The sequence below is a fragment of the Cebus imitator genome, unplaced genomic scaffold, assembly GCF_001604975.1.
Source record: "Cebus imitator isolate Cc_AM_T3 unplaced genomic scaffold, Cebus_imitator-1.0 Scaffold239, whole genome shotgun sequence".
NCBI classification, from domain to species: domain Eukaryota; kingdom Metazoa; phylum Chordata; class Mammalia; order Primates; family Cebidae; genus Cebus; species Cebus imitator.
This window is the reverse complement of record NW_016107554.1, coordinates 2,612,437-2,629,002: the sequence shown is the minus strand read 5'-3', so window position 1 is coordinate 2,629,002 and position 16,566 is coordinate 2,612,437. Positions and strand designations below refer to the sequence as shown.

The 16,566-nt window shown below is 39.8% G+C and overlaps 1 long non-coding RNA gene across 1 annotated transcript; it reads left to right on the top strand.

The window, feature by feature from the left end:
• The first annotated feature begins 4,516 nt into the window (after positions 1 to 4,516).
• On the top strand, positions 4,517 to 15,843 carry LOC108282353. The gene is made up of 2 exons (XR_001816375.2): positions 4,517 to 4,927; positions 15,280 to 15,843. It is a non-coding gene; the product is annotated as an uncharacterized LOC108282353 (long non-coding RNA).
• The last annotated feature ends 723 nt before the right edge of the window (positions 15,844 to 16,566 follow it).

Sequence of the window (16,566 nt, the reverse complement as noted above, 5' to 3'; positions counted from 1 at the left end):
AAAAAAAAAAAAAAAAGGCTGCTTCAACCCCTGCTGCAAACAAAGTTCCGATTCCCTCTGCTGGCTATCTCGAATAGCAAGCGATTTTTGCAGCAACGCTGCTGCCGCTGGAACTGAACCTGAAGAACTCAAATGCGGGCGGTGGATTATTTCTTATCCCTCCTTCCATCTACCCCACACAAGAGCCGCTTTTTGTTCTTCTTTTTGCCAAGTGCCAAGGTAAGCCACACTGCTAAACGAAACACAGAAGCGAGGGAAGAGAGGACGAAAGAAGGAAGGAGGAGAAAGGAAAAGAAATAAAGGCAGGGGAACGATCCTTGCTGGTTAACGGGGGAAAAAGTAAGTCCCGGATGCTTTCGAAATCTGTTAACGCACTAGAGCCAGATGAATCCAATAGCTGATTGAGAAACTAACCTTTTACCACCTGGAAAACCTGGAGGATGCTAAGTATTGAAGAAATTTTAGGGTCTACTTCAGGACTACCATAACACGCTATATGTCATCAGATTGGACTGATCAACTGAATACATCAAAAATAGTTAACTCTTTTTATTACATCCATTTTGTAAAAATCAAAGAGGTGATCCCTTAGGTTTATCAGATTTTTTACAAATAAAATCTGTTTCTCCCATTGTCTCTCTGATTATTTTGATGCACTGATGCTTAGATCACTTGACTGATATCTAAAAAAAAAAAAGGGACAAAAATCATAATTACTTGGCAGAGGTTTTTCCCACGAATGATAATATTCTGTCATGTCTATCAGCTGCTACATTATAATACAAATTGTTTCAGAGAAAATATATTTCCTTAAAGGGTCCCTTTTCAAGGCGGGCAAAGCTAAAATTAGACGTGCCAGCTGTGTTTTGCTGCGAGTGCTCACGCATGCCCAAAGCGTGGGCAGACCAGGACTGAGCTCTTTTCTACTTTGTCAAGTCGGCTCTGTTCTCCCGAGCCCAGAGTTGCCTATTTAGATAAAAGGTCCCCGGTACAAATCCAGCTTCCTAGTCAAGAACAGAGAATTTGGGATCAATGGACATATGGTGTCCATCCACATACAAGCCGCACCACCCCTGAAGCAACTGGCTTCTGCTGAGGGGAACTGGTTTCTGGAAGCTGTGTGAGTGTATGCGTGTTCCCTGGATAAAAATAAGGATGGCAGGTAAACAGTTTTATGTTTTACTTTTGGCAAGGATAACAATCAGAAGAAGACAAGGAAGGATGGAGGGTGGGAGTTAGGAGAGTTAGGAGACCCTGACCGCATGGTGATTGAGAACATTAAATCAACTCCACCTGTCTCTTAAATGTGTTATTTGGGGCCTCAGTTGTCCCATCTGTAAAATGGAAATACTGCCAACTCTCCTGGCTGAAGGCATACATTGAATCCGATACTAAAAATGACACTGAGTTAAAAATTCTTCTGTGGCATCACATTTCTCAGACAATAAAGTCCTGAATCTTTCGAATAGGTTTCAGGACACTTGAGGAGCTGTCTGGCCCTGGGCTTCTCCTCTACTCTCAGACCTTCATCTCTGCCCCTCACATCCTAAACCCGAGTCACACTGAGCTACGTTCAGGACAGGAACATCCTCTCAGAGCCTTCTATCATTCCCTCTTCCCAGAGTGCTCCCCCACCTCCATCTCCACCTCTCTTACCCTTTAGCCTGTCCTTCACGTCTCAGTATGGATATCACTTCCTCAAAGTCGCTTTCTCTAAACCCTACCTTCTCTGCTGCACTTTCTATTTGTCCTAATCGAAGGCTTATTCTACATGTATTTGCCTGCTTATTGTTTGTTTCTTCCATGACGTTCTAAACTCTAGGAGAGCAGGAGGTCCCATCGTTCTCATCTGCCTTTACATTTCCAAAAATTTGCGTAGAGTTGAGCACAAAATGGGTGTTCAGTAAATGTTTGAAGAATAAAATGTTAAACATAATAATAATTTTTCAACCTGACTTAGATTCCTCTTTGGGTACATTTCACTCCTTGTCACAGGTCAAGAACTGACCTCGGGGCAGGATATAGAGGCAAATGAATCAGAACAAGGTCTTTCTTTCATTGAGTTTACATTTAGTAGGGGGAGGGGTTCGGGGAACAAACAATGGGATAAACAAGTAAATACGCAGTACAATGTCAGGAAACATATAGTGCTGTAAGGAAATATGAAACAGTAAACAGAAACAAAGTCACAGAGATTCCACTTTAAATAAGATAGGAAAATGCTCTCCAAGGAACAGCTTGGGAAAATGCTTTCCTAAAGTCAAGGCAAGGGTGTGAACCATTCTCCGGGTATGGTGCACTGTGAGAATACTTAGTGTTATGCCTTGGAATCCATCCAGACTGCCTGGGTTCCAATCCTGCCTCTTCTGCATTCATCTCTTCTAGTTTCTTCAACCATCAAATATCACTATTCACTTCATACAGCAATTATGAGAACCAACCCAGATAAACACATGAAGCATTTAAAACACCTTGTAACATGTTGGATCTGCTTAACAAATGCCAGCCTGCATCTGGGGGAAGCACATGGCAGTCACAGGGACAGTGACTGCAGAAAAGCCTGCAGTGGGACAGTGTCTTTGGAATGTGCAAAATATGGTACAGAGGCTGAAATAAGCAAATGAGGAGTAAAGACCACAAAATTGGGCTGGGGAGGTATCCTTGGGCCAGATCATATAAACCTTAGTAAAGAATTGATATGGAAAGCTAAATAAATGATCATTAACAGTACAGCAAAGACTCTATACAAATATTCGGATTCTACATCCAGTCATCTTCAACTATAGAATGCTGTCATTTAAACAACCTATTGATGTCTCTCCAAATTCAGACTTATAAGACCAAAAGCCAGGATTGCTTTGGCCAATTCTACCACCATGGACTAGATATATACGTTTTCTTTTATTAATACATGGCTTAAATACTTCTGAAGGGGAAAATAATACTGTCTTATTTACAAATGAAAAGCCAAATAAGTAACTCCTCAGACAAAACTGATACAGCCCATTATCTGTAAAAGTTCCCAGCATGCATTAATGCTATCCGCAATTTCTACACAAAACTACTACTTTTTAAAATGCTATTTTATTTCATTGGATTATTGTAATATTTTCGGCATAAACTGTCATCGGCTTAAACATCTTAAGTAATGCAAAGTAGGTTTACCGCTTGTGAGAATTGTAAAACCTGTGTTTTCATTTTTTATATTTTCTTCCCTCAGAGACAAGAGTAGCCATGGCAATTCAGGAGGCAAGATACTCAAATCAGAAATAGTTTTTATATCATTTCTGCTCTGTTGGAGCAGTAGCGTTTTCCATTTAAATGATCAAGCCAAGGTAGGAGGTAACTGGTTTAAGGCATTCTCTAAATCAGAAGACAGCTGTGTCGTATTTTCCAACTAAACAACAAATTTCATAGAAACTCAAGGACAGCAAACTGCATCAAAGGGCATAGACTCTCACTGGTTCACGTGATGCACGGGCTAGACAGAAGAGGCACTGATCTGTTTATTTATTTTTATTTTTAGTTTTTTTTAGATGGAGTCTTGCTCTGTTGCCAAGGCTGGAGGGCAGTGGTGCATTGTTGGCTCACTATAACCTCTGCCTCCCAGGTCCAAGCATTTCCGCTGCCCCAGCATCCTGAGTATCTGGCATTACAGGCACCCATCACCACATCTGGCTAATTTTTGTATTTTTCGTTCAGAAGAGGTTTTTCCACATTGGCCAGGCTGGTCTCGAACTCCTGACCTCAGGTGATCCACCCGCCTCTACCTCCCAAAGTGCTGGGATTACAGGCATGAGCCACCAGGCTGGGCTGAGGCACTGATTTAGGACAAGTTTTTGACTAAGAGGACTGAGATGATGCCTTAAACCTGCCATTGGGAAGTGGGGAAGTAATGGCACTGAAATGTTGAAATTAAGGTCAACTGGGTAGAGATGACAAGTCTCTTCTAGTTTGCTCTTGACCTATCCACTCAGAGAATAACTGAGTCCTTTCTGTGGATATTTGTGTTTTAAATCATAAAGATTTAGTCAAGGCCGGGCACCGTGGCTCACACCTATAATCCTAACACTTTGGGAGCCCAAGGCGTGTGGATCCCCTGAGGTCAGAAGTTCGAGACCAGTCTGACAAACATGGTGAAACCCCGTCTCTACTAAAATTATAAAAATTAGCCAAATGTGGTGGTGTGTGCCTGTAATCCCAGCTGCTTGGGAGGCTGAAGCAGGAGAATCACTTGAACCTGGGAGGCTGAGGTTGCAGTGAGCTAAGATTGCACCCAGCTCCCGTGACAATAGAGAAACTCCATCTCAAAAAAGAAAAAAAAAGATTTAGTCAAAAGCAAAAGAAAGGAAGTGTCAGGAAAAACCAAAATTCGGCTACGCTAAAAAGTATATACATACACTCTTCTATCTTCAAGAAGGACGTGCGTGACCTTGAAAGAATATTTTTTTAAATCTTGGCATTTCATGCCCACTTTATTTAAATTTATGAAATCCCTTTCCAACACAGCAGTTGTCATTCTGAGAGGAGAACTGTGAAAGCACTAGGTATTCTGAAAAGGGAAAGGTTTTTGTACACTGACTGTTGGAAATGGGTACTGGAGTTGATGAGTCAAAAAAAAGGGGGAAAGAGTGTGATGAACTGAATGCTTGTATCCTCCCCAAACTCCTGTGTTGGAATTCTAACCCCCAGTGTGGCGGTATTAGGAGGTGGGAGCCTGGGGAGATAATTCGGTCAGTAGAGCAGAGGCTTCATGAATGGGATTAGTGTCTTTATAAGAGAAGATATTGAAGAGACAATCTTTCTTTCCCTTCCGTCATGCGAGGATACAATGAGAAGACCTGCCATCTGCAAACCCAGAAGCAAGCCCTCATCAGATACCAGGTCTGCTGCCACCATGATGTGGGACTGCTCAGCCTCTAGAACTGTGAGAAATAAAGATTTGTTGCTTAAGCCACTCAGTCTAGAAGAATTTGTTATAGCAATCTGAACTGATTGAAGCAAGCAAACAAATACATACATGCATATATATATACACATGGCCTACTACATAGTACATATTACTATAAATATAAATATTTCTTCAATGAATACTCACAAGTACCTGGGAAGTAGGTACAATTTTTTGCACTTTGCAACAGAGAAAATTGAGAGGAAGAAGATATAACTACCCTTTCCAAGTCTGCCCAGTCACCACATGGTAGAGGAATATTCCTGACATGTCTGTATACGGCCCAAATACAGGCTTAGTTCTCAGCATCATCTGATGGCAATCTTAAATGCTTAGTTGAAAATTGGATGAGACAACCTTTGTGCTTAAAATGGAAAATGCAGTATACATAAAAGTCCTAAGTAAATCAATCATGTCTGCATGGAGACAGACAGAACACTGGAAAGAAAGAGCCTTTTGTCACATAGTATAAAATCTTTGGATGGCAAATGTGGTGGTTAATTGCATGTGTCAACCTGGCATGGCTATGGTGCCAGCTGTATGGTCATGCACCAGTCTAAGTGTTGCTGTGAGGTATTTTTTAAATGTGATTACCATTTCAATTAGGACACTTCGAGTAAAGCAGATTACCCTTCCTAATGTAGGTAGGCCTCAGCAGTCAGTCAAAGGCCTTAAGAATAAAGACTGAGGTCTTTAGAGAATGAAGGAATTCTGCTCCTAGACTGCCTTTGAACTCAAGACTCTCTACCAGCTCTTCCCTAGGTCTCCAGCCTGCTGGCTCACCCTAAGGGTTATTGTGGGGACCCTCCAGCTTCCGCAATGAACCAGTTCCTTGAAATCTCTCATATACATATATATAATATATTCACATATATACATATATATAATACATTCATATATATATTTACATCTATTATATATATGAAATATGGTTCAACTTTTTTGGAAAATCCTAATGTAATGAAAGATAAATAAGGCAGCTATAAAGGTCAGTGAGACTGGCACTCTTATACCTTCCTAATAAATGTCTATAATGCTTTTGATATAATTTGAACAAAATATATAGTCTTAAATATCATTTTCCAGTCATTTCAATTGTAAGAATCTAAAACAGATCATCATTATTAGCATTTTAATTATAAGTAATTGGAGTAACCTGATGTCCAGCTCTAGCAGGTTGGTTGAATAAATCACCAATGAATAGATTATGATTCAACCATTAAAATGATGCTGAGAAAACATTTATCAATATGGAAAATGTTTAGATTGAATAGTGTAAAAAATCAGAATACAGTATTATATATGCAGTTTTCCGACTATGAAATCTGAAGAGAATGAAAGAACAATACCAAAATAACCACAGTGAAATTTGTCCTCTGTGGTTAGGTATTTTGTAATTGTACTTTACTTTTTGATAAATTTTGGCATTTTCCAATATATCTTAAAATAAACGTGTTATTTCACTATTTAAAATAAACATTATTTTTTTTAATTTTATTGCATTTTAGGTTTTGGGGTACGTGTGAAGAACATGCAAGATTGTTGCATAGACACACACGTGGCAGTGTGATCTGCTGCCTTCCTCCCCATCACCCACATCTAGCACTTCTCCCCATGCTCTCTCTCCCCAACTCCCCTCCCCCCACTGTCCCTCCCCTATTTCCCCCCAACAGACCCCAGTGTGTAGTGCTCCCCTCCCTGTGTCCATGTGTTCTCATTGTTCAACACCCGCCTATGAGCAAGAACATGCGGTGTTTGATTTTCTGCTCGTGTCAGTTTGCTGAGAATGATGGTTTCCAGTTTCATCCATGTCCCTACAAAGGACACGAACTCATCGTTTTTGATGGCTGCATAATATTCCATGGTGTATATGTGCCACATTTTCCCTGTCCAGTCTAACATCGATGGGCATTTGGGTTGGTTCCAGGTCTTTGCTATTGTAAACAGTGCTACAATGAACATTCGTGTGCACGTGCCCTTATAGTAGAACGATTTGTAATCCTTTGGCTATATACCCAGTAATGGGATTGCTGGTTCAAATGGAATTTCTATTTCTAGGTCCTTAAGGAAACGCCACACTGTCTTCCACAATGGTTGAACTAATTTACACTCCCACCAACAGTGAAAAAGTGTTCCTATTTCTCCACATCCTCTCTAGCATCTGTTGTCTCCAGATTTTTTAATGATCGCCATTCTAACTGGCGTGAGATGGTATTTCAATGTAGTTTTGATTTGCATTTCTCTGATGACCAGTGATGATGAGCATTTTTTCATGTGTTGGCCTCATGTATGTCTTCTTTTATAAAGTATCTGTTCGTATCCTTTGCCCACTTTTGAATGGGCTTGAATAAACATTATTTTAAAAGAAATTTTAGGATAAGTGTATTCTAAAGTAAGAATTTTTGTTATTGCCAGAGAGGAAAATTTTTAAATCCCAGAAGTGACAACAGAAAAATAAATTACATGTGTACGTTAGTCATTTCCTCTCTATCTGAAGCAGACATCTATTTAAGAAAAGTCTGTCTTTCTTTAAAATCTGGAAGCATTAGTCCTACATCAAAATGATGTTAAAATTCTTATTTAAGACATAAAGACAAATATCATTTAATGAAATAATAATAGCTACCAATGAATGGCAAAGAGAAAGGTTTAAACCTGTATAAATACGCAATATTTTCATTTTTAACATTCTACTTGATATAGTTTGGATATCTGTCCCTACCAAAATCTCATGTTGAATTGTAATCCCCAGTGGGGCATGGTGGTAGGTATTTGAATCATCGGGGCTCATCCCTCGTGGCTTGGTGATAGTGAGTTCTCACAAGATCTGATCATTTAAAAGTGTGTGGCATCTCTCGCCCCCGGCTTCTGATTCTGCTTTTGTCATGTGATGTGCCTACTCCTCTGCCATGCACTGTGGTTGTAAGCTCCCTGAAGCCTCCCCAGAAGCTGATGTCCGACCTATGTTTCCTGTACAGCCTGCAGAATCATGAGCCAATTAAGCTTATTTTCTCTATAAATTACTCAGTCTCTGGTATTTCTTTATAGCAATGGAATAACAGCCATTGGAAAAAGAGTAGGACTTTTGCCATGTGCTTCTCACGAAATTCACATTTTTTCAAATATTGATGTGTCTCTGACAGTTTATTTATAATGTATTGCAGGAATAGTGGTTTTCTTTTTTTAGTCTCTCACTATGCCTTATATATATTGTGATACCACAAATTCCACTACTTGCAGTACATTGAGTCAATTTTGTACTGATGGAGGTCATAGATTCCAAGTGGCCCTTCTCATAGGCATGCCTTCTACCATGATTAGTACCCTCCTCGGACCAGTGCACTAGAAAACATGAAACTAAAAGCCTCAAGGTAGGAAAAAACACATAACTCCTTAGCCGCATGGGAAACACATTTTTTCTGAAAGAAATATCTTCACTTTTATTGACTTCTAGCTTCTAGCTGCCAATAGCTAAGCAAATCTGGTCGATATGGCTAGATTTGATCTGGCAGGGCCAATTCTTCTCCCCAGAAAAGTCTACAGCGGCAGAAGTCCAGGCCAAAAGACCAGTAATTAGAATTACCAGACAAAATACGGGACAGCTGGTTAAATTTGAATTTCAGAAAATAATAAGTTTTAAAATAAAAGTATGTCTAAAACATTACATATGGTATGTCTCAAAAGTATTTGAAACACACTTATAAAAATTATTCATTGCTTGTCTGAGATTCAAATTTAGCTGGGTAGTTTATATTTTTATATCCTAAATCTGGCTACCCTACTATTAATTGATGCACTGAAACAGTTTCCAGAACTTTCAGAGGACACAGAAGATTTGATGAAGTCTCTAAATTGAATGACAATTGACAATGGTTAATATTTTCTATTCTTATTACACTTAAACAGTATAAACCAAAAGAGTCCCCAAATTAACTATCCTTTAAGAGACTTAAACCACCAGTGGTATTTCTAATATAAAGCAATACAGTGTTCCAGTAGCTCTGTTTTTGTTATAGTTTCAAGCTGATGTCTTTCCTTTTAGCATGAGGGAAATTTTTAATTGTTTTCTTAAATTGTTATTCAACACAATAAAGTACTATCTAGAATGACAGATGTTCAGATCCCCATCCCTGATATCGGAAAAGTACAATTCAGAGAGACCAGAAAAATATGCAAAACAGAACACAAAGGAGGTGAAGGGCAATGTTACTCGAAGTGTGGCCCATAGACAAGTGCTGATTGGCAGACTTACACATCCATGACCACTGAGTCTAGGGATAATAATCCATAAATAGCAGCTTTATGGTCATTTGGCTAAAGAATTTTTTCTCTTGTCTGTAAGTAATAAAGGTTGGACTTGGATTTTGGAAATCTGCTTTATGCATTTTCAAATTCTAATAATTTTCATTCTATTCTTACAAAAATATCAGCTGGGGTCAATTAGAGATTAAAAACGCTAGTTTTTCACCACTGATAGAAAAGTGCTGAACATTTTCTTATTTTCATTCACTTTCGTTTGTACATTTCTAGTGGTAAAAAAGTTGCATTGATGTGTTTTCTTTTTAAAAACAATTTAATTTTTTAAAATTTTTGTGGGTACCTAGGTGTATATATTTATGGGGTACATAAGATATTTTGATACAGGCATGCAACATCATGGAGAATGGGGTATCCATCCCCTCAAGCATTCATCCATTGAGTTAAAACCAATCCAATTATATTCTTTAAATTATTTTAAAATACACAATGATTATTAACTATACTCACCTTATTGTGCTATAAAATAGTAGGTTTTATGTTTTCTGACCACAGTACAAAGAATAAACCCACATAAACTGCAAAGGAAAAATGTAATTTCCTCACATTTACTTTACTTGTTTTCTTAACTCTCTTTTCTTTGTCTAGTCCTTACTCTCTAACCGGCACCACACCTTCCTGACCTCAAGGAAGAAATTTAAGAGTATCAAACCCAAAATCAGGACATGCAGGGTTTCTTGGCTGTGAGTGACTGTCCCTGGCATATGAGTCCCCTAGCTGGAGCCTCAGTTGCCTTGTGTGTAAAATGTAGGTTGTACTTAGTCATTGAAGGTCACCTTCTGATTCTGAGACTTCTGGACGGCACCAATACACTTGCTATTAAACTAAGATAAGATTGACTGCATCTTTCTGCCTACAGGAGCACACACTGGCCCCAGGGGGTGGCTGGTCAGGCTCACATCAGCAGCATGAAGTTGTCACACCTGAGCCAGAGGGTTTGCCAGATTCCCAGCCCCTGCCAGCAGCTTTACACTGGGAGGCCCCGACACCACAAGAAAGCACCACAAATTATGATTTGCCTTGTAGAGATGACATCTCTGTGAACAGCACTAAATCATGGCCATATAGCCCGCCTGGCATTTTTGCCAGTGCCTCAAACACAGGTAAACCCCTAGGAGTCCAGATGCTTCATCCATCCCACCAGGGCTTCAGTATTCTGAATGTTTATGTTCATTATGCAGTCAGGAAACATAATTATTCGTTTTTCTTTAAGGAAGTTTATGACCAAAGGTAATGGGGGAAACATAAATGTACTGACTGTTTACTGAGACTCATAAATGCTAAAAACACAGACAAATAATTATCACTGGAGATTTGTTCTTTTAGTGTAGAATCTTCGTTGTAAGCAATTTAACTACTAAAAGTTTACCCACCTGGAGGAGAATTATTTAGCACGAAATAAAACCTAGCACCTATTTCATTCCCTGCTCCTACATCTCTCAGCCTTTCAGAAAATCAGCTTTCACATAAAATATGCAGAAGGCAGCTTGTTATATGGGGCTAGTAAAACTAAGAGGTAATTAGTACAAGCTACACCTCTAAATAATGCCAAGTTTTAACATTTGTGCGTTCTGGATCGACCTTAACTAATATGTTCTCTGTTTTCCTCTGTGAGAGATGTACTTTGGTACTCACCAACAAACAAGAATCAAAAACAGAGATGTTAAGAAATGTGTTCTGCCCAATTAGCAAAAATGTGGCAAAGTTCAGGTTAGCATTTTGTAGGTAGGATGAAATATTTGTACCTCTTAAGAGTTCAGAAGGGTATCCATTTATGGCCAGGATAGGTTGTACTGAGCTCATTGTAGGAGACTTTCTGGGAATGTTTGGCACTGTGTGGTGAGTGTGAGGCCCCTGAGACTTTGAGACTCCTGTCTTGGGTTGATTTTTGTTTTTATTTTTTTTTTACTTTTTGTAGACATGAGGTCTCACTATGTTGTTCAGGCTGGTCTCAAACTCCTGGCCTCAGGCGATCCTCCCACCTCAGCCTCCCAAAGCAGTAGATTACAGGCATGAGCCACCATGCCTGTCCTCGACTCAAGATCTTAATTGCCATAGTGATGAGTAAAGGGCGGCATTACTGGGGGAGGGAGACAGTAAGAGACCCAGCCTGTAGACAGCCTGCCTGTGCCTTCCTCCCTCTCATAGTGGGCAGCTGCATTAAATTCAACAGTTAAACTTGTCTCACTCCTCCCAGCTGGGACCATTCTCTCGTATTCCTAAACATGCAGCCTCTCAGCCAGCAAAGAGAGTGCAAAGTGAACCACCCTAACAAAATTTTGCTTTTCTTTTAATACTGAATAAGACTTATTACCCACTCACTCATTTCCTTCCTCTCTACATCCAATGGGAAAGAGATGTGAGAGTTTTTCAGGATTAGCAATGTGCCATCAAATAGCCACCTGCAGGGGCCGTTCAGAGAAGGCTCCCAGGCACCAACTTTGGGGTGTGGCATATGAGAACCTAAGGGCACCACATCTCCAAAAGGCAGCAGCTAGAAAAGGAGATGTCTGCCCCAGAGGTGCCTCCATTATTCCTCTCTCAGGCTGGAAATGTGTGTCCTCAGTTCCAAAAAAAAAGCAGATTCTTGAGAGAAATCAATAAAAGGAGGCCAGTTTATTTGCTCAATATGATGGACATGGATTTCCCCCAAACCATGACCTGGCGTGAGATGCTTTTTTCATTTATTTCTAAAGGGCTGTGTGGACCTTATGCCAATGCTTGGGTTTACAATGGTACAAAGACTAAGACAAATTCATCTATTCCCTCAGCAGTCATCCTCCCGGGAAAAAGGTACAAAGGTTACCAAGGACAGGGGTTACAGGCAGAAGATCCCTGTAGTAAATTGACCTGCAGAGTCTATGGTTGTCATGTATAATTGTCATACAGGAACTAGTCACAGCTCTTACGACAACAGCTTCTTTATTTTTGCTGCAAACTCTAAAAATTAGCTTCTTTTCCTGGTAAAGAGACAATGCTTATGTCAAGGCCTCTAGAAAAATCGAATGGTGTTGCTTCATAAGCTCATAATGGAAGGGTCTATCCATTATAACCAGGGATAAATGTATTGGATTCAATATGTTTGGTTTGGGAAATCTCTTTTTGTCAGTTCCGGTATAACCAATTGTCCATTATAGCATGTCCTTGCTAAGAGTAGCTGATGTAGAAATATTTAACCTCCCCAGCCATAAACATTTCTTTTCTTCCAGAGCAGGAAAGGGCTGAGCTTCTCAAGGCACTAATATTATTTATTTTTCAGAGAAGGGATACGATTTTTATACCAGATGCAGTTTTCCTTTGATATATTTTAAATTTTCTACCTTTTAAATGATTCCTAAAGCTAACATTCTGACCACTTGGCCTCAGTAAATATCTGGTGATCCTTTTCCCCAACAGATGGGAAGGGCCTCCTGATATGCCCCTGGCCTAATTTCAATTTGGGTAATTGCATTCTGTCGACTTGAAATTTCCTCACCAGTTTCATCGGCCTGGGATATGATGCCTCATTCTTGGTGCTGAACTGCCTGGCGTGCCGTTGGAGATGGGGAACAGCTGGTGCATTCCACCCCAGAAGTGGATGCATGTTAGTGGCAGGTGCAAAGGTTTTCTTCTGCAGAATACAAATTGTGCCCTAGGAATAAGCTTCGCGGATGCTTTTTATTTTTGCAGTGAATATAGGTACCAGAAAACAAGAAACATAAAAGTACCCAAAGCACAAATACGAATTGGGAGAAAAATACACTTTCACTAAAGCCATTCTATAGTGTGATCCTTTGTACTCCATAAACCTTAAAATGCTTCTAGTTTTGAATTTGGATAAGGATAAATAATTTACGTGATGCAGGCAACCATTACTCTGCCATGTATACACATTAACCAGTTGTATACACACACGCATATAACATACATGTATACATATATATACATGTACTACGTGTGTATGTCCCAACTTTTACTTCCTGAGGATCTTTGTCAGTCTGGAATAAAAACCGCATGAAATCTCTCTAGGCGTCCTATGCATACGTCATTACAGTAGGTCACACATTTAATTTAAAGGACCTTATTTGCTGTACCAAACTAGAATCTTAAAAGGGATCCTATCCATTTCTGTTTCCGCAGCACTAGGACTTAATAGGTACTCAATAAATGAATTAAAATACAGACTACATAGGCCAAATCCAATTTGTCCAAGCTCTGATTCCCAAAACGCCATTTCTAAGGGCTGCAAATCACCAGGATCTTTAGTAGCCCATGTCACATCCCCTCAGCCATCTTAGCTTAGGGAACCGTTCCATGAAGGCATAGACTCACCTTGTGTAAAGCACCCCCGTCTCAAGCAAATGCCACACAGTGTTCTATTTCTGCCCCAGAACTTTTTCCCAGAGTTGGTTTTCAGAGATGCTGGATTATCTGGGTGACTGTAGCCTGAAAATAGAGGGCAATTGCACCAATGCAGCACCAAATAGTGTAGGACAGGGGCTGGTAGGTAAATGTTCCTGGTTCCCAGCCTGCAGGCAGACAACTCTGGGAGTCCTTTGCACCTTTTCGGGAAGTTTCAGTGACACTGAACCCTACTGACCAACTTTACGTTTCTGTTGGATTTGGTTCTTGCTGCAAACCTTTTAGCAGTGACTTGATAATATGCCGTTATACTGGATTGTCCTTCCTCCACCATCCCCACTCATTCTTTCCTGCTTCAGGACATCGCTTCCCAAGCAAACTATCTGTACCCAACCGAGTCTTTTCCTCAGACATTGAAATTAGAGTAACCTAGACTGACAGTAATCTGACAGATTATATGCTGTGCTTATGCCAGGAAATGGGAAGAATAAGACTCTGCTGTGATGTGTATTCTGAAATGTTAAATGTTAGCTCTAAATGTTGTATTTTACCAATGACAGCAATCATACTTAAAGACTTATAACTAGTGAAAAAGTCTCATTTCTGCCTTATTTTAGCCTCTGCAGGTCACCATACATTAGCTTAGAGGCCCCAAGCCCCTGTGTGACTCAAGCTGACTTGAATTCTAATTTGTACTACACAGCAATCCTGGCAATGTCGTCTGCATGCTTAGCCTCGTGCTGCCTTGGCCCTGGGGATAGAAAAATATTTATGCAGTAAAACTCGTCACTGTCATCCTTGTTTTGTTTAGATCTTCAGTAGGTCATATTACAACCTAAGAGAAGGGCCTTAGGAAGTCCACAGTCCACCATTTTAAGTCTGCGCAGTTTGGGAAAGTTAGGGCAGCCTAAGGAACCCAGGCCACCCCTGCGTTGACGGGTCCATACTCACTGAAGGGATAGCCTGTTGGCCCCATGAGACAGAGGAAGGCACTGAATGGATGAACAGCAGTGAATCTCACCAGCTCTTTGGAACAGTGGTTTAGACAGCCCAACTTCTATGAAGTATTCAAATTGAGGCTAGAATGCGACTCAGGAGCTGGACTGGGGCACAGGTGAACTGAGGGCCTTGCTCAGTTTCATGAAAAGGACTCCCAGACTTCAAAAATTGTGTAAGAGAAGGCCTGCAGGACACCTGAGCTCATCTGTCTTTGATTTTTGAAAAATTGTTAACTTTCACTTGACTATAAAAGCTCTACTTTTTTACTATCAAATATTGAAATGCAAAATCATATGAAAATAAACAAAAACATTTACACATATAATCCCATTTGATCCTACCACCCAGAGGTGATAGCTATTAATATTAAGTCTATTTGCTTCTGGCATTTTCCCATATGAATATATGAATATATATTTCTCATTTTCTCTCTCTCTCCTCTCTTTCATGTGTGAGATCTAGATAAAAGCATTATTTTATTGAGATTTTATAAAATTTTCATGTACTTCTTTCTATTGACAACATATGATAAGCATTTCTTTTGAAAATATTTTTTGAGGTAGTATTTAATGATATTCTATGATTCTGTTGATAGATATAAAAATTGTTCCTTATGCTTATTATCACAAGTGAGACTGCAACTTCCAAGTAACTTATGTATCCCTTTCTAGGAGCCTTGAGGTTTCTCTTCTTCTGGTGTGGATGCTGGAACTCCTTTCTGAAGTAAGAGGCAAATATCTCTCAGCAGAGAGTGCCAATACCAATCACTTAACCATGGCAATCTTCCTCAGTGTTTAATACTCACCCTGATGGTCCCAAGATGGCTACAGCAGTTTCAGCCACGGTATCCTAACCCACCCACATCTGGATGTATCTACCTTTTCTATCTCTATCTATTAAAAATGTAGGATACTTTTACCAGAAGGTTCTCCTCTAGGCTACTACTCATGTTTCACTTGACAAAATTGGTCACATGGAATTTCTTAAGTCATATACTGATGAGGGAGGTGGAATTATCATGATTGGATTAGACTACCCATGAGTCACCACTCCTCAGCCTGGGAGAAAGATCATTTTCTCAGAGCAAATGTCTGCATATGGCTGAAGAATGGCATGAACTATAAATTTAAAAAATTGGAGTCCTCCAGGAAAGAAAGGGAAAATTAAACAGAAATGACTGGGTAGGTAAAACACAATAGTCTCCAATGCCAAATAAACTTTGTTTTGTTGCTCTCCCATCTATTTTATCACATTTTTTCCTTGTTATCCTTCTCACCTTAAATCATCACCAATAAACCTTTCTGAATCAAATTTTCGCTGGTCATCTGTAAATCTCCAAGAAACTACGTGAAAATTAACATTACAGTGATAGTGAGCTTAAGGTCTTGTCTCTTCTTGGAGGTATTTCTCAGAAGGGTGAGAGGGTAGGATGGGTGTGAACGGTGAGAAATTACTTAATGAGCACAATATACATTATTTGGGTAATAGTCCAGACTTTATCACTATACAGTATATCCATGTAACAAAACTGCACTTACACCCTTTAAATGTCTGCAAATTTTTAAAAGGAAAGCTCTAGAAGATATAAACATCTTCAAGATTTATAGGAAAAAGCAGTAATCGGGATATGGCAGGCAAGAAAGGATTCAAAGCCCAGTGTGCTCCTGCAACCTCCTCACTTTATCTCCTACCAGGATACTCTGCACCCTCTGTTATGGCCACACTGGCCTCTCCGCAGTTCCTCTAAGAGGCCAGCATTGCCAGCATTGTACTTTACTTCCCTATGCCCACACCGAGCTTTCTTCATATAACCGTGTGACTTAATTCTTCCCTCTCTATGAGTTTCTGCTCACATGCCACTGTATTAAAGAGGTTTTTCCTGACCATCTTATGTAACATAGCAACTTGACTTCATTCTTTGTCCTATTACCCCAGTTTACATATGCTTATGGCCCTTC